The following is a 7,046-nucleotide window of genomic DNA, read 5'->3' on the forward strand; positions in this document are numbered from 1 at the left end:
GAAAGAAAAAAAAAAGGCGGCCGCGCGGCGGGAACTGGTGGAGAAAAAAGGGGGAGCGGGCCAGCACGATCCGGCGTACCTGTGGGCGAGGGGACGGAGAGGCCGGCCGGCGGGCGATCGATCCCCACTCCGTGCTAGTCCAGTGCCAGCCGAAGAACAGGAGAGGGCGCGCCGCCTGGTGTCAGCTTGCGGAGGAAGATGGCGATGTCGCCGGCGATGCGAGCGGCCGGCGGGGAAGGGGGGATGGATTTGTTTTGGGAGTCGGGATTTGGGGAGGGGACGATAAGACGGACGGAGGCGAGGAAGAAGGGAGGAGTGGGAGCGAGCGGAGAGTGCGTGCGCCTCCCTCGCCGAGCGCCCCCCTCTGCTTCCTTCCTCTGCTACTCGGGCCCGGCCCGGCCCAACCCGTCCAGACGGCCCTCAACAACCATCTACTAACATAGAGGAGGAGGCCCCCTCAAAAAACAAAAACAAAAACAAAAAGGAGAGGAGGAGAACTAGCCCGAAGCCATGTGTATTTTTATTCCACTTGCTTGATTCTCAAAATTCCCTAAAAAAAAAAGACTGATTCTCAAAAGAAAAGAAAAAAAAGTCAATCCCAGCTTTACCCTACGAATAGTTCATTCCAGTTTAACAAGTTGAGAAACGGCCCAGATTATTGCCACGAGACTTTCCTTCAACTGCTGCCAGTTAGGGTTTTTCCTCCCGCCGACCCACGCTTACGTTGAGATTGTCTTGGCCCCGCGCCTCCCTTCTTCCTCGTCATTGGTGGATCAAGGGGCGGTTGCCGCAACGCTTCCCGGCCTTGCAACTTTTGTTAGGTTTCCTGATTTGTTTACGGCTTTCTCTTGCGATGGCGTCTGGAGGTGGCGCCTCGTCGTCTCGGACGGCAGGGTAGGAGGATTTAGAGAGCATGGGACTAACAGAGGAGGATCTGGACGGCGTGATCATCGACGAGGAAGCCTTGCCGCCATGATCGACCAGGTCGCTAGTCATGGCGCGTGTCCATGTGGAAAAGGAGTATAGCCAATTCTTGTTTTTTAAGAACATGTGTGCGACTTGGGAACCTGCGTGGGAGACTTGGCAACATGTGTGCGACAAGGAGCATGTTGACAGGGTTCGTCCACTGTCAGCACTCGTTTTCCAAGACATCCAAGCCGCGTGGGGATGGAACCCTAATTACCAAGATGGCAGAAGAAGGAATCGAGAAGGGGACGCGAGGGCGCTGGTATCGGCTCCATGGATGAAGACATGGAGTATGTCTCTAAGGGTGACCACACTTCACGAGTGGTGATGATCTAGAGAAGCTTGATGCAGATCTGAACAAAAAAGAGGGATCAAAACAAGAGGATTCCACTTTCCGCAACAATGGATAGGATGATGCCAGCCATTGTGGGATCTCTTGTTGGTGCTCTACCAGCCTGACTAGCTCCATGGGTTTTGCTGAGCCGTTTGTCAATCCGTGACTCAAAGAGGGTGAATACATGACATAGTGAGAAGTGAATGACAAGTATGTACAATAATGGATTGGCGGGCTCCCGACGGGGGGACTTGCCGGGACCAATTAATCTTCTAAGTTAGAATTGTCGCGATGCAGGCAAAGCCAAGATAGTTCAAGAGCTTCATGAGATTGCGAGGAAATTTACTCCTACCACGTTCTTTGCATACTTCAAACTCAAATAAGCAAAGAACGTGTAGAGAATTTAGCAGGTACTCTAGGCTATGTTAATGTTTATGCAGTTGGTAGCACCAGTAGGAGCGGTGAAATTGGTGTGTTTTGGAATAATGGTATAAATATGCAAGTTCTTGGTTACTCTTGTTACCATCTTGATTTTCAGTTAATGAGGGTCGTCGATGCCCATGGAGACTCATATGTATTTATGGGGAAGCTCAAACTCAAGATAGATAGAAGACTTTGGGACATCCTCAGAAGTATTGCTGCTGACGATGATCTTTCGTGTTTATGCATTGGAGACTTTAACATGGCGAGCACTATGCAAGACTTATGCATTTGAGCATGATATGGTTATCACCTTTGATATTCGTCCGGAAGATGATATTGAAGGTAATACCGACATCTGGGTCGATGTGCAGACGCCTCCAGTTCTATCAAAATGTGAGTTTCTCAACCATATTTATGTCTTTGATATTGTTTATTCAAAAATAGTTGACAACTAATTTCTATTGACAGATTATTTCCAATCAAGCAAACATGTCCAGCGTTTGGTAGACAGGACCTACTACTGTCCCGGGGCTGAATTAAACTGCGAGGAGATAAGTCATTATGTTTCATGGCTTGAGGATCTTCATACTGTCAAGACAAATTATTTTTCTGGACTTGCAAATCTTAGTACTCAAAACATACGACCAATAGTGTTCGTATTGAACTACGGTCACATCTATTTAGGAAAGATGATAATATTTTTACTATTTGTATTCAGTGCATCTTTTGCATTATTTTTTAAGCTAAACTTCATTGCTAAGTATGTTACTATACGATGTTCTTCAACAGAGACTCCCGCTGAATGTTATGCCTCATTGGATCGAGATTAAAGGTCAGATGAGAATTGTTAGCTTACGACCAAGATATCCTATAATGCACTTTAGTGCAGTCAGGATTTCTAATAGCGAGGAATGCTTAATAGTGAAAGATTGGAGCAAAATTGTGAACGATCGCAGAGAAGTACTAGGGGACAGCAATCAGAAGCGCAGTCCACGATTAGGAGACAGATTCATCTGCATGCTCCAACTTGATGAAGAACGAGTGCTACACATGTTTTATGTTATTTTACTTGAGAGAGAGCAATAGGAGTGATTAGCTAGTGTTGGTGGTAATGACTCTAATGATTTTTATTAGCTAGTGTTGCTGGTGATTAGATAGCTACCGCAGCTAGTGTTGGTGGTGATTAACTAGCTAGAATGAGTTTGAAGATGATGATGTGCTACACTATGACTATGATGATTAAATAACTACTGTTGATGTTATGACGATGTTATGACTATGATGATGATTAAATAGCTTGTGTTGGCGGATTAGATTCAAGTGGAGGCAACATGTGGTGCACATCGAAAGTACTACTAGTTCAAACTAGATCAAGTTTGGTTTAGTAGTATACTTTTGACATGCACCACATATTGCCTCCACTTGAACCTAATTCACCTTCATTTGACACACTGTTATGGACATAATGATGTAAATCCCATAACTGGTATTGTATCAATATTTGTACGATGGCGCATAAATACACTAAAAATAAAAAAATAAAAAAAGAATACTAGTAGCGATGGAGAGTAAACACGCTGCCACTAGCTAGATTAGCAGTAGCGTGGGAATGAACAAACGCTGCAGCTATTTATCCTAGCAGTAGCACGTGCGGGCACGCGTTACTGCTAAGCAATAGTTGTAGCGCCTTATTAGTAGTGCGGCCTCCCGCGCTACTAGTGGGCACAAAACCCGCGCTACTGCTAGGATTTTCCCTAGTAGTGTCATTCCTTCACACTGTACTTCTCGATGGACCGTCAAGGAGGAGTCCCCCTCCAACCGCCCTGCTCTCCACACTGACCCCCCGGTTAGGGTTGATCCGCCACCTCCAACAAGGGGTAGGTGTTGTGTGCCACCCGTGACGGACCTCGATCCGAGAATACAAATCCATTTTCTCCTAAAGCATTGCCACGTTGTAACATGCAAATTGAATGTTGTGCATTCCACTAAAATATGATGTTTGTTGTTGAGCACAACCCACCTTCATTATGGCATCCTCTCTCGTTCACACTGTACATCTCCACAAACAACCAAGCAAGACTCCTCTCCCAACTGCCTTGATCCCCTCTCCTCATGTTCATGCTGATCTGCCAGCCGCCCTGATCCCCTCCCCTCGTGTTTGTGTCGATCCGACACCTGCCCTGCTCTCCGCCCTGACCCCCTCCCCCCACTGGAATTGTGGTTGTTCGGACTATCTGTCATGTTATCACCAACATGTGTGCCCATCAGAAAACCCCACCCCACGACACACCCTTTCCTTTTCCTGCCTGACCCTTCCCTTCCCGCTCGGTTTTCCTCTGTAGTGTGGCATTTCTTACTGGAGCCCTCTCCTTAAAACTGGATAACGCCTAGCTCATCTTCCCCATCGCAGCCTTTCTCCTTCACATCGTACTTCTCCACGGACCGCCAATGAGGACTCCCCTGCCAACCGCTCCGCTCTTCGTCCTGATCCCCTCCCACTGTGTTCGTGCCGATGCGCCACCGCCATCAAGGGGTAGGAGGCATGCATTGCCTGTGATGCCCTCCGAGCCAAGAAGGAAGATCGAATGTCTCTTGGGCAATTTTCATGTTATATAGTTGAATGTCGTGGATTCTACAAAAAGATGGTGTCCCTTGTTTCGCATGCAACTGATACGCCACTTTGTCCGTTATTAACTCTTAAAGTAACCAAGCAACATTTAGCCATCTATTCTAACTAAAAATTGTAGGCCTAGTTGAACAAAATATGAAATGCTCGCTCATGCAATTTTCGGCAAATCCATCTCTACGGAAATGCAATTTGTCATATTTTCTGAAGTAAAAAAAATATTCCGCTCAGACAACCATAACTAAACAAAACAACCCAATCCCTATCCATATCCACATCCACATCTCTTGCATCATGTATAAGTAGGAGGCTCACATGTGTCCACATAAATTTTGACGGGACAAGTGGACATCCCATATAATCTCACGTCAACGATATATTTAGCTAAATTGTTGTACCAAAACATAATATCGACACTTCAAGTGACCTACTACTGATGCTGGTTAATTGCCCGTGCGTTGCAACGAGGGCATATATATTTTAGCAATCCAACATTAGTTGTATCTCGCATACATATTCAAAGTTCTCTTGAACACCAGGCTTCCTTGGCGACTTCTGTTTTACCAGTAAATCACTCTTTTATTCCTTTATTTTTTGCATCAGCGAAAACTATTTCTAAGAATGATATGTGAATGGTTATATCAACAATCATAATAAAATATCAAGAGATAAAAAAATATTTAATCAATGAATTTAAGAGTGTATCCATGATGCATTTGACATTGGTTCATTTTCATAATTTTTTTCTTGTGCTATCAAACAATGATTCGTTTTCATAAATTTGGTCTTTAAAGATTGATTAGAGATCATCATGATCGATTCCTTTTCATAATGACCTTACTAAATTTGGCAAATAAAAAATGGATTAAGTACATTAGGGGGCTAAAAAATAGTTTAAATAAAATGGTGGGATAGACAAAAATCGTGGGGGAGCTTTAAATGGAATGGAGCCGACACAACGATTTCACCATGGCGTAAAAGTCTATGCCGATTCTGAAAGTATACCGAGCAAAACCCAACATATTGGTTATTTAAAAAATGAAACATAAAAAAGGAAAACAAAAACAGAAAATAAAAACAGGCGCAAGCGTCAAATGGGTCGGCCAAATCGACTGTAGTTGATGTTTTGGTAAGATTTGATTTGATTGGTGTATGAGTAGTGAAAGACAAGGAAAGCTTCGATTTGGTAGAGATTTCTTAAGATATGATTTGAATGAGTTAATGCATGATGTTGATTTCGAAAAGTGTCGATTTGATTGATTTAATGCACATGTCAAATGGGCCGGCCCAAAAGGTCACATGTAAGACGCTCACGAGCGTAATATAGGGTTTGCGAGGGGTTGGTGGGAGTGAGGCGAGACTACTAACTCCTCCATTAGGAGTAGAGATTGGCAAATAAAAACCGGATTAAGTATATATATCAGTGGGCTAAAAACCAGTTTAAATAAATCGGTGGGATAGAAAAATAATTGTGGGGGAGCTTTAACTAGAATGGAGCCGACACTACGAACTCACCATGGCGTACAAGTCTATGCCAATTCTGATAGTATACCGAGCAAAATCCAACGTATTGGTCATAGACAAAATGAAACATAAAAAAAGAAAACAAAAACGTAAAATAAAAACAGGCGCGAGCGTCAAATGGGTCGGCCAAATTTACTCTAGCTAATGTTTTGGTAAGATTTGATCTGATTGGAGTATGAGTAGTGAAAGACAAGGAAAGCTTGGATTTGGTAGAGATTTCTTAAGATATGATTTGAATAAGCTAATGGATGATGTTGATTTCGGAAATTGCCGATTTGATTGATTTAATACACATGTCAAATGGGCCGGCCCAAAAGGTTGCATGTGAGACGCTCGCGGGCGTAATATAGGGTTGCGAGGGGTTGGTGAGAGTGAGACGAGACTACCAACTCCTTCATTAGGAATAGAGATTTTTGACACATTTCGGCGCGGGTCAATATGATGCCGACACGTCATCCCCAGCACACGGACACACGCACGCCCTTGCATGCATGTCACTTCAGTTATGACTCGCCGGATAAACCCCGGCAGGAGCACCGGCATACGGCGCCCATGCTGCTAAACCATCATGATCCTGCTGCGTGATGTGCACATTGGACATGTGTGGACCGGCCACTACTCGTGATGATGATCCATACAGGCAGCAGCCGTCTCTTTCTGCTCCCAACAAAAATATGGGGTTTTCAGATAACGAAAGGGACTCACGGATATGCATTTTCCAGACTGAGAAATGCGCATACATACACAAAACACAAGAATCTTGTGTTGTTAGGCATCTTCGAAGTGGACCCTCAAAATGTCCGCAGCCGTCCCAACTGCACGGTTCGGACATATTTGACTATCCAATGTGAGTTTGTATCAGTCCGCCGATCGGTCCGGACGCATTTCCCCCCACAAAAGAGTCTTGTGTTGTTACGCGGCAATGTGGTGAAAAGATATATTATAGCTGCGATAGTTTTCTTGAGGTTTGCACTTTTTTCTGTTTTTTTGGAAAGGAGGCCCACCCCCAGTCGCCAATCGACATCTTGAACCTGAGACTTCTTGGACATGAAAGAGCTTCAGAGCATCTACAACCAGACCTCTCAAACCCGTTTTATACGCCCGGGCGGGCCACCCGGTCACTGACCGGTCATGATTTTTTGACCTCGACAGGCCTCTCAAACGGCCCTCAAA

The 7,046-nt window shown here is 44.7% G+C and overlaps 1 protein-coding gene across 1 annotated transcript in view; it reads right to left on the reverse strand.

The window, feature by feature from the left end:
* LOC119361694 overlaps window positions 1-380 on the reverse strand; it is a 6,963-nt gene extending 6,583 nt beyond the window's left edge. The window contains exon 1 of the mRNA XM_037626826.1: window positions 80-380. The gene's annotated coding sequence lies outside the window, so the exon portion shown is untranslated. The remainder of the gene's footprint in view (window positions 1-79) is intronic.
* Window positions 381-7,046: the final 6,666 nt, after the last annotated feature.

This window comes from Triticum dicoccoides, chromosome 2B (genome assembly GCF_002162155.2).
Source record: "Triticum dicoccoides isolate Atlit2015 ecotype Zavitan chromosome 2B, WEW_v2.0, whole genome shotgun sequence".
Lineage (NCBI taxonomy): Eukaryota > Viridiplantae > Streptophyta > Magnoliopsida > Poales > Poaceae > Triticum > Triticum dicoccoides.